A 12,311-nucleotide genomic window follows, 5' to 3' on the forward strand; every position below is an offset into this window, starting at 1 on the left:
GGCTTGATAGCTGGGTTTTGATCCTTAAAATGTGTTTCTTATTTGTTCACAAGCCCAATAATCCACAGGTCATACATCTTGTCTATATATTCAGTGTTTTATTTGGTATAACATATCTATGTCGATGTATGAGTCTATATTTCGTGTATGTGTATATAGATAGATAGACGGATATATATGTATATACAACTTATATCCATAGATAATTCCTTTATATATCCAATGTGAATTACTTTTAGTTCTATGTATGAATATGTTCTTAGGGCATTCATAATTTTCTTCAAGGTTATGCTCTGTCTTTTGAAATTTTAATTAGCTAAAATTATTGCACTATTTGTAAATTAATTTGTATTCATTGTAATCTTATTCATCATTGAAATATTCTCCATATTTTAGACTCTTGAAACTCCATACAGTTCGTATGTTATTTACTGCTCTTACATCCACAACAGAGTGAGCTTTTCATTGCTGCTTCCTCAAGATGCATGTAAAACTGTCTCATTAGAACTCTAAGTGTTAAAAATTGCCTGTGCAGTTTGGGACTTACATGTGAAAAGCTGTATTTCAGCTCAAATATCCTGCTTCTTGCTTTGTACAGTATAAGCCAACCAACATTGGGGCTTCTGGACTGATAAATTGCAAATGTATATTAGCAAATTTTATGTCTGGAAATGATTCAAGTCATAGCCAGAGCAAATATGTGAATCAAAATATAATCCCTTAAGAGAGAGCCATGTGATGTTAAGTGATCTCAATGTTTGTGCCTGCGTGTATGTATTTCTTCTAATCTATAAACATAGATCAATAAAATATAATAATTGTTAAAGCTGTGGAATCAGTTTGAAATGTAAGTTAATTTGCTTTACTCCTTTGGCAAAATGAGATGCAACCTGGGAAAGAAATTTATGTTGTGGTAATAGTGCAGCATATTGAACTCATATCCTGGACCATTTTATATGCCTATTTACTTAATATTCATAGCAGCCCTATAAAGTAAGGACTATTATTATCCCCATTTTATATACAAGGTGATACCTCAAGAAATTAAGTAGTTTATCAAGATGTAGCAATTAGCACATCTGTTATCAGTGGCCTCTTGTAGTGGCTCTCTTTCCTTTGTAGTTCAGGAGATAAGAGCCACAGAGATAATCAGTATGCTTATTAAGAATACAATTCAGTAAGAGGCCAACACAGGGATTGGAAGCTCTTCCCTGACCATTAATCCTCTCTGTAAGGTTCGTGTGCAGAAAAGATCACAAAGGTATTGGAGTTCTGTCACCTAAATCCAGCTTGATCTTGCCCTACATATGCCTGTTAACTCTACTTAGATAATTTAAATGGTTTAATGCCAGGCACTGTTGGAGTCCTCAGATAGTACAATATTATATTTCTTCCTACTTTTACATGGATCATTCAAAATGCCCTTGCTTAATTTCCTGGGAAATTTCAATGAAAAAAATAATAAATTCTATTATTCTTTACACAATTATTTTGCCATTTTTGAAATTATGTAAAATTTTGACTAAATTCATAGGCTCATAGGTGGAATAAGTGGCAAAACTCTTTATTAAAAATTCTATGACAGTGAAACTGGACATGTAGTACTGAGAACTCTAAACCCCTTAAATAATCAGGTATTTTCAGTGATGTAGCTATTAACTGTTTTTTCATCTATATGTCTTTGAAAACTTATTACTTTAAAGTCACTTTTTATATTTTGTCAAAATCAATAGTATTTCCAAAAAAAGCAGATTAAAAATAGGAAGTGAAACTTATCTTTCATAAGTTGCTGGTAATTGAACTTATTCAAAGAAAAAGCTATACCTGAAAATAAAATATACAGCATAGAAAGAAGTCAAAGGCAAGTGAGCTTTTTTTTTTTTTTTAAATAAGGACAAAAAAGACATTCAAGAAGCTAGAGGATGCTCTGAAGAATACAGGGCAATTATAAATTTTGTACAATAATCAAATGCAAGGATACAGTGATAAAAATGCAAATTTTAAGGTGCTTTTAGCTAGCTAGAGGTCAAATCAATGCTTTCTTCAAATCAAAGCATCAAATTTTTTTCTCAGTCAAGTTTTAATTTTTAAAGTTTGAATATTTATGTGGAATCTAAAAGCTAAAATTATTAGTAGTCCTTGGATAGAGGTTAAGCTAACTAGTAAGTAAACAGAAATATTAATATACTCATAACTTGAAGGTGTCCATGAATATCTTGAATTAAAATACAAAGCATTTTGAGGTCAAAGTTGTACCTTTCAGACTTCCAACATATCACAAACACTGAATTTCCTAAAGCAGTATTAATTCTTTTTCATTCTTTCTTTTTAAACCTATCCATGAATTTGATTGACTTGAAGACTTTATACTTAATATGTTAATAGCTTTATGTAATATAAAATCATAGACTCAGGATTTCAGTTTCTATCCTCATGAGCCTCTTCTGCTTTTGATACCATGTCAGGGATAAACCTAAGAAGCACTGAGGTGAAGGGAGAATAAAGAAGGCTTGAGCAGGTAGACTTGTGCTCAAAGCTTTCTCTGCTACTTGGCTATGTTCTATCACACTTTACTTGTAATAATAGTGATTATATTTCTTGAAATTGTGGTAGATTAGTGAAAAAATATGTACATATGAATATATGTCTTATAACCATTCTAGGTAGAATTCCATATTAATACAAAATATTCCAGTCTGTATTTTACCACTTAATCATAGACGATTATTCTTTATGCTATATTTACTTGAATCCAGCTAGATGGAATTTTCTTCCAGTTTTTTGGAGCAAAATTATATTCACATATTACAAATATAACCCCTCTTCTGCTCTATTTTTTCCCCTGATATTCTAGGGTGGCAGGTATTCTTATGCTCTTTGCCATTCTTTGGTGATATTTGATATTTTATGACAGTAGCTATCGTCATTCTGCCACCAGTCTTTCCAAGTGATTTCTGAGTATTTCCTATTTTATCTGAAAGCTTCATTTAAGCATATTCTGAGTGTAGATCTTCTGAGAATATGTTTTTCCTATCTTTGAAGTTTACCAGATAGGTCTCTGTTGTCTTGGTGACAATCCTGCTATTATGACCCAAATTCAGAGAACTGTGAAATGAAATGTTTGCTTCTATAACTTCAGATATAATCAGTCCAGGGAATATCATTGCCCATTCATAACAACCTGGGCACAGTTCTTTCTGGAAATGAAATAACATAGAGTGAATTTGCCAGACTATAGGGTAAAATTTCTTATGTCCTATTTCTGGATATCTTCTAGGAAGAGGATGGAGGAGGGAGGAGACAGAATAGGAGCATAAAATATGGACCTTAAGAATTGTATCTGTGTTATATATCACCCCCACGTTACAAAATAAAAAGAGAAGACTAACAAGTTGTGATAAAAGCTATTTGAAAAATATTTCTAGTATCATGGGAAACATTTGATTTCCTAAGACATTGAAGGGGATGCCCATGATGACTAGAATGTCCCTTTCTTCTTATGTCATGGCCTATCTAGCTTATTTCACTTGTAGATGTTGGAATTTTTCCTTTATTAATGCTTTATTTGGCCTCTGTTGGACAGTAAACATTAAACAAAGAAATTAAAAACACTTAATAGTATTCCTTGTATTAGTACACCATTGAAAAGTATTTCAGTTTGAACTGGTTTTAGCCAGTCACCAATGAATGTACCCATGTGCCTTTTCTATTCTTAACATACTTTCTTCCCTCCTACTTGTACTTTCTCATTGTGACATTCCCATTGTTCTGATTTCTAGTTTGAAGCAATTTTTTACAAAATGCATTTGAAAATTAAAGAAAATTTCCCTCTTATCCCCTCCTCAGTGACAGACATATTTTGCAAGGCAAGAGATGGAAGGTTCAAATGAAATTTAAAACAAACTTATGAAAATGATTGGCTTATTGAAAAACAGTGAACCTATACATGACACAAAATTATGGAAGCATACTTTGTTTCAGTTCAGCAAATTTCCATGTACTCACAAGTCTTTTGTGATTCTAGTCTCTTCTAGAACTTCATCTGGAGAACTGTGAGGTGAATGAAATGTCACCCACACCCTAAAAAAGGTTCTCAGCTTCTTACATGAGCCAAACATTTCACTTAATAGAATTGGAACAATGAATGCAGAATACAGCAGTAGAAGCACACTTAAAATACAAAGTTTCCTGGAGGAGACACAAAATTATATTGCAAAACCTGTGTTTAAGAGTTTTCTAAGAGGACCAAGTCAGTGGAGAAAGTTTATTCACAGTAGAAAGAAAGAAATGTGCAAAGATTCCCATGTGTTGCTCAGAAATGTTAAACCCTTCAGCCTTATGGAAGCTTCAAGTATAAAAGAACAATGAAAAGAGCTGAGGTTGAATGTACTGTCAAGGTTGTGGGTAAGAACCTTAGATACCAAACCGACTACTTAGATTCCACTCTCTGTGCTGTTAGAAAAGAGAGGAGGGTTTAAAACAAGAAAGATAATTGAACAGAATTACATAATAGAAAGAATAAATACTTTTTCCATTTAAAAAATACATTGGTGGGTAGAGGGAGGGAGGACTACAAATTTAGATAAGCAGATTAGTTAGGAACATTGCAAAAATTTGTTATAAAAATCTGTTTTTTCATTACAAAAACACATAATAAAATATTGAAGCAAAATGTGCATACACCTACAAGGTTAGAATCGACAAAGTAAAGCACTGCAATAGAAAAGGAAGGAGAAAGTTATGCAGGTGGGAGAATCTCTAGAAACTATAAGCTTATTGAACTTAGCCAGTGAGGAATACAGAGCCCAAGTTTGTATTGGCTTCATGCCTTGGAGAAAGAATGAATATTTCTATCTACCAAGGCTGGTAATAAAAAACAAGGAGTTGTGTTTTTTTTTTTGTTTGTTTGTTTGTTTGTTTTTTGGGGGGGCATAAGCATTTAATATATGCTAACAATGGCCTAAGTACAATATAGAGAATAAAATGTTCTAAGTACCTATAGAGAAAAAAAAAATAGAAAAACTATGTGAATCCAGGTTGGTAAATGCTATAGAGCAAGCTGAAATAGATACGGGAGTGAGGTTATCAGCTGTTATTATATGCAAGATAGTTACAAAAAAAGTCTCTCTGAGTAGATAATATGAGAGAAATGAATGAAACAGATACCGACATGGAGATCTGGAAGAAGGTTTAAGTGGAGATAATAGTAATAACAAACACTGAAATGGCAGTAATTTTGGTATAGAAGTGAAGAAATCCAAAGTAGGAGATTGGATAGAAATGGATTTTAGAAACATTGGTGGAGACTTTGCAAAAAGAGAATAACTTGGATTTTATACCATGGAAATTAATGGAGGATTTTGGCCATCAGAGTGGCAATATGTGACTTATGTCATTAGGAGATCACACAGGATCTTGAACTTAGAGAGTCATGGGAGGTAAGCACTAATACAGAGAGACCTGTTAGGATGCTACTTCTTCGGTTTAAGAGGGATATCATAGTGTCTAGGACTATAGGGATGGTTAGGAATTGAGAAGTGTTGATATTTATTATGCATTTTGAGATCATTTGAACAGTATATAAAGAGATCATTTTCAATATGAGAAAAATACCAGATATTTGGTGTGGGCCATTAAGATGAGATGGAATCAAAGTTTGGAGGAAAATATGACCTCTTATGACTCGCTAAGCTCAAGATCCTGTGTGATCTTCTAATGACATAGGTCAGATCTTGTCATTCTGATGGCCAAAACCCTCTAGGGCTTCCATTTTAAATTGTATCATTTTTGGATGTAGTAAGATTGCTGTACCTTTTGACTATTCTTGAGGTGCTGTTGGGGGCATGATGGCTATCTTCCTCTGGGGTTAAGAGAGAGCTTAGATTGGACATCTAAGCTTAAAATCAACAGCATATATATGAATGAAATCACCCAGACTGGAGGAGAGTCTTAGCTGGAAAAGGGGTGGAGGGAGACATTGAGCCTGGAGTCATTTGGCAGGATCAGGATAAAGAGTGTGTTAGCAAAGGAGAATTGGAAGAATCAGGGAGATTTGAAGGAATTTTATCTGGGAATTTCCGTGATAAAAATATAACTATACAGAAGGCACTCCCTGGTGGCACAGCAGGTTAAAGGCAGCACTGCAAGCAAGCCACAGCCACTTCAGTGAGAGTCCGATCCCAACATGGGAGGTGACCCACATGGCGCTGTAGACCTCTCCTGACACGCCTGCTACTCCCCTAAGCAGTGAACTTCATTGATGTGCCTGCTGAGTTATTACAGAGTTTTAAAAATTAATAAGATTCTACCCTTCAATGAAACACAAAAATTAGGAATTTGGACCAGTGTTTTTAGGAAATTATTGTACAAAAAGATCATCTTTACTACTATGGGACAAACAATTGTCACAGGAGAACAGAGTTGCATATGCAGTGGGAGAAGGTACAGAAAAACAAGCAGCCTGACTTTAGAACAAGATGTGCCTTTGACTACTAAGCAGAACTGATTATAAATTGTTTAAAATAAAAACTTTCTTCTGGGTCTTAAGTGAAAAGTGTTCTGTGCTGCTTTTGAGCTCACAACCATATTTAATTTAAGTTTTATCCAGCTTCATTGGATTATGTGTATTGGCTTTAATATGTATAATATGAATTTTGCTATTTTACTTGCTTATTGCCCATGTGTGTAATGGAAAGATTTAGTGCCCGCCCCATGCCTTGTGCTGTTTCTAGGTGTTTAGAGAATATGGGTTCATTGAATGTTTAACAGAAGCATTTCACTCCCCCTGCAATGTCATGCTTATCAGTGTCATGCTTTATTAGAAGAGGCTTTAGGCATCATTCTACTTCAGTTTGGGATTACAGCCACTGAAACTTCAAAATCAGCAGGAAGACTGTCTATATACTGTCCTTTTCATTTTTTATTTCCTCAGTATGCCTTAACACCCATGCTCAGGCACAAGCAGCAATGCTCTTTCCTTTTTAAGCCTCACAAGGACACTCGGATACAGGTCTGTCCTTCTCTACTCTGTCTCCTACCTTGAAAACATTTCCAGATATGTCTGAATCATGTCAGGACACAGACTAAGATTAAACTGAACTCTTTGATACATAGATTACAAAATTTATGAGAGATAGAAAACACTAAAAAGTGAAGAAGACAAAAAATATATAGAAGCATATCTTTGGGCTGCCTTGAATAAAAAATAAGAAATCATCTGTTATTTTTCCCTTGAAAGAAATTGATTCAGTAAATTAAATGTTATATCTAAGAACATGAAGCTCAATTTATTAAAATACGTGCATGTGCCCAGGTTTTCAAATTTCAGACTATTTCCCTTTCCAATAAAGTATAATAACGACATACACCATGGTGACAATTTTGAATACAGTCTAATTCCTTTCACTGAGTAGGTGGATTAATTTCACTGTACTCTTGGAAAGAAGGACACTGTTTGGATTGGTAACAAAAAAGATAATATGTAGATTTATCACTTTACAGATGCAGAAAGAAAAGTACAATGCTTGGCTAATTTCTTTTTGTGACTTAAACCTCAAATTGTATTCACTAATAATATAAAAGAAATAGTTTTGACTGCATCTGCTTAGAGAATGGATAACTCAATAAATGATGACAAGGAATATGGAATCTTAATATTTAATTTCTGAATGCTCATGACTCTTGAGAGGAATAACATGAATTAAAAAGTATGTATAGTGATGTGAGTTTACAGAAATAACTAGTCAGTTGAAATGGGAATCTAATCAAGTTAATCACTGAATCAAATTAACCAGTTAAATCAATGTCCTTCTGTAGCTAAAAGTAAATTAGAGTTTTTAGAACTTATTTGTATTAAGTGGCTGGGAATTATATTTTCCAGGTAGATGGTTAGATAAATTCAGTCTCAACCAATGCAGTCTGGGTTCACTATTCCTACTAGTGCTACCTTTTTAAAGCCCCAGTTTACTTATATGCAGAACATAAAGAAGCCAAACAAAAGGTTAGTTAAAGCCAAATTAAGAACTGACCCTACTAAGCTGACTATAGAACTGAGGCTACCAGAGAAGGAAGAAATAAATGGTGGGCAGAAAGCAAAATGGGGGACAAGCACAGAGGACTGTGGTGGTGGGTTATGGGTGTTTTGGTGCAGTGTGGTAACAATACAGAAAGGGGAGATTCTCTAACTCTAAAACACAAACAATGTTGTAAATATTACCACAAATAACAAGTAAGTGGATAGAGGGATCCCTCTGATTGATCCATCCTCCTTGTTAAAAACTAGTTCCCTTATATTTCCACAGAATGAATTTAAAACTTCTTTGCATGGCAATCAAGTTCTCCATTAACTTCAACTCATCTTTTCACTGTTATCACTGACCCCTTTCTTCACTGTTTTTTTCTAATCATACTTTTTTCCCCTTTAAATATTATATTACAGAGCCTCCCTCATGACTCAGGGTTTAATTCTCAGTTATTAAGCTATCACCATACACTGCAACATGAGTTTGATCCCCGCCCCCGCCAGCCAAGGAGCTGGCCCACATAGCTTAGCAGACCTCTCCTAACTTGCCCACTGCTCCCCTCAGCAGTGTATTTTAGTAGACCTGCCTGTTCTGTTCCTCACTCTGTCTTTGGTCACCCCCCCCCGACCCTTGCACATCTGACCTACACTCCATTATACATTTTTTATTGAACAACTGCCCCCAAATTATTTTGCTTCCATCCATCACATTTTCTCACCTCTGAGTCTTTCTTTATGATAATCCCTATTTTTGGAATGGCCTTTTAATCCTTTATTGGTTGAAAGCCTCTGATTTCTTCAAAGGTTAACATCAATTAATGACTTATCTTAAAAACTAGTAATTATTTAATGGCTGCATTACAATATGCAATCTCTATCTTCAAATCTCTATCTTCAAATCTCTGTTATTCAAATCTTACTACATTTTTCAACTCTACAGTCCCACTACTGTTAGCACTAAGTGACACTGAAAAATAATTTGTTGGTGGTGAAGTCAACCAAATTATATCCCTCGATCTTCAGATATTTCCACATCCAGTTTCTCTCTCTACCACAAAACAGAAATAATTCAACTTCCAAATTTTCAACCTGTTATCTTAATTACATTCCTTTCCCCATCTGGGATTTGTGAAATTTCTCACCTAACTTTGATACTTTCTTTTTTACTGTTTCTTTCAATTCTTCTTAAACAACAGTGTTTCCCATTATCTCATTTCTTCCTCAAACTACCATCACATTGCTTATTGTTTGCTTTTTAGATTGATACACAGATCTGTTGAAATGTTAGTTGATACCCATAACATTTCATCACTTCTATTTCTTTTTCCAATTCCATTGGCTCAGGTATTAACTGTCACAGAAATACTGGAATGGTTATTAAGTTCAAATCAATGTATATATTTCTTAATCCTCATTCTCATTCTCATATTTTTCCAGCATCCAATACAATTGAATACCTGTTTATTCATAAAATACTACCCCTTTTGGTTTCAAGAATCTGAATCTTCCAGTACCCTCTCCTTTTTTTCAGATATATTTGTCTGTGAGGAACTCAAGATCTATTTGGGCAGCAGGCTTGACAATTCACACTCTTCATGAAATTTCATCAGTGGCTTTCATTACATACATAATAAACTTTATAAACCTTCATATTCTTAATACAACCTAAATTTCACACAGCATTTTTTAAGAGCCACACCAGTAGGCTTTTAAAATATCATGCACATTTATACCTTTAGGTCTTGGATCATGCTGTTTCTCTGTCTAGAATGCTCTTTCATACTCTTCAACTTGAGAAAGTCATGCTTAACTTGCAGTTTATATCCCAAATGCCAACCCTACTTGCCACCTACTTTCTGCGATTATTACATGGAACTCTAGTAACTGCATTTATGTTTCTCTAGCACATTTACATGTATACTACAAATTTTCAGTAATAGTACATGCCACAAAATGAAAGAACTACTAAAATATTCACTTTATTCCACTATAATTATTTTCACAAATAGGTTGAGCTGCCTATTATCCATATGTTCATATCACTTACACAGTATCACTAAGGATTTATTTTATCATCATGTGACTCCATCAAATGTCTTTAGTAAGGAAAATTCTGGAGTATTCCTTCATACCACCTATTATTAATTTCTTTTAAATATAAAAGTAAAATAAATTGCATAGAAATACTTTTCTACAATTTGGTGAATTTGCAGTAATTAGGAGATAGGTATTTCACTAAAATAAACTGAAATATTTTAGATCAATATTTCAAAGTACAATTCCTCAATATATATTCTGTATTTCATATAATGCAAATTCTGTTATACTATTTGTAACTTTCTTAAGATTCCTCTCTCTAACTTTCTTTGATTGCTCACTACTAATTATGTTGACCATGGTTCTTAAAAAAATGCCCTCTTCAAATAAGTCTGCTCTGAATGCACTGTTTAAAATTGTGTGAACATTTTATAAGTTCTTTATCTCCTCGAGTTATTGATCACTCATTACTTTCCTTAGTTTGCTTTCACTTTACTTACTGTATTTAACTCTAACCTGCTAGTAAAAGTAATTAAATGGCTAAAAGAGAACAATATGGAGGGAATTTCATCCTATTTGTTTCAACTCATGAGAAAACCACCTATTCCTCAAAAGATATTCTGTAATTCTTATTGACTTAAGACCTTGAAACCAGACAGAAAAAGGTATGATTATCTGTAGCCATGGAACTATGAGGAAAGGTGTTTAATGACTACTTTCACCAAGCATATCATACCTTTCACTCAGCAAGAACCACATCTCATGTGACCACCTACACTTACAGCTAGGACCTTGCATGGTGACTATATATTACAAATGTAAATGAATGAATAACAACTATCATAATTATTTTCCACATTTGAATTCATTACATTATATTTCCTGTGTAGTATTAGGATAATGACAGTATTTACAAATTTAATGTTTATGATTTGATAGAATTAAAATACTAAAACTATAATGTATCATTTTTTAACTCCCAGAGAATTATTTGCCTTTGTTCTTTCAAATTTGAAGATCTCATTCATTGCTTTTAAGCATAATATAAATAAAACAAGCATAATATAACTAAAATATACATATGATTATAGTGTTTGTTTTTAATCTGGCTCATGTAGGCATAGACTATATTGCTGTTTTGTATCCATGAAGATGTTTACCCATTTACCAGATGTCCAGAAATAAATATTGAGAGTCTTTCCAATTTCATGTTTGTACATGGCTATGAATGTAGCATATATAAGGTTTAAACATCTTTTTTTCCTGACAGTTTTACAACAATATTAGCATTTTTTAAAAGATCATATCTGTGAGGGAGCCCAATGCACTATCATGGAGTATGGGTGCTTTGGTGGGGGGTTTTATTTGACATATGTCTGAAGAGTTGTGAGCCTGTTCTTTATAATTCATTTTCAGTGTAGGTCAATGTTACCTTCATTAAATAAAAACAAAAACTAGAGCTTAGTAAATCACCAACACTGGCTTCTATATTCCACTTTTGTAACACTCTGTTGGAATGTTAACATATATACAGTTTTGTATTCTGCATATTCCCATATTGCCAAATATAATTGGTCATGTTGCTAAAATCATTTAAATTGTTATGTTAATGGTTGCATAATAATCTAGAGATTTGATATTCTAAAATTTACATAATACTGTCATTATTATTCACTTTAAAAGTACTCAAGTTTATTGTAGAAATATAAATCGGCAAGCACTCTGAATTAATAAAAACTTACAATTTTACTTTCCAGAGACAATTGCTGTTAACTCAATACATGTTCTTTTAAATATCAAGCTATCTTATATAAATATGCATACATATAAAGTATATATTTTAATGGGAACATGTAATTAATAATAAACAATGTGCAAGTTTTAATCAGAAATTTTACTAATAGCATATTATGACCTACCTTCTTATCTATAAATTAGACTATCACATAGCATTTTCTTTTGAGAATATATAATAGTTCAAAAGTCATCCCCTATTATTGTACTTTTAGAATATATTTAATTTAACTTGCTATAATTTTATCATTAGTTTATAAGTAAGTAACTTAGAATGTTTCTAAAATTGTGCTAAAGATATATATATATATATATATATATATATATATATATATATATATATATATGACTTTGAAACTTAGGTCCTGGACAATGGAGTATATTCTAGCAGCAGTGCTACTTAATCTTCATGAACATTTAAAAGTAATCTTTACATGAATTGCTGAATAGAAATATTGCA

General features: G+C 33.0%; 1 protein-coding gene across 3 annotated transcripts in view; it reads left to right on the forward strand.

The window, feature by feature from the left end:
* The window catches only part of ADGRB3 (adhesion G protein-coupled receptor B3), a 650,534-nt gene that overhangs the window by 130,586 nt on the left and 507,637 nt on the right, over positions 1 to 12,311 (forward strand). The window lies entirely within an intron of this gene.

Source organism: Condylura cristata, unplaced genomic scaffold (assembly GCF_000260355.1).
Source record: "Condylura cristata isolate star-nosed mole 26May11 unplaced genomic scaffold, ConCri1.0 scaffold00001, whole genome shotgun sequence".
NCBI lineage: Eukaryota > Metazoa > Chordata > Mammalia > Eulipotyphla > Talpidae > Condylura > Condylura cristata.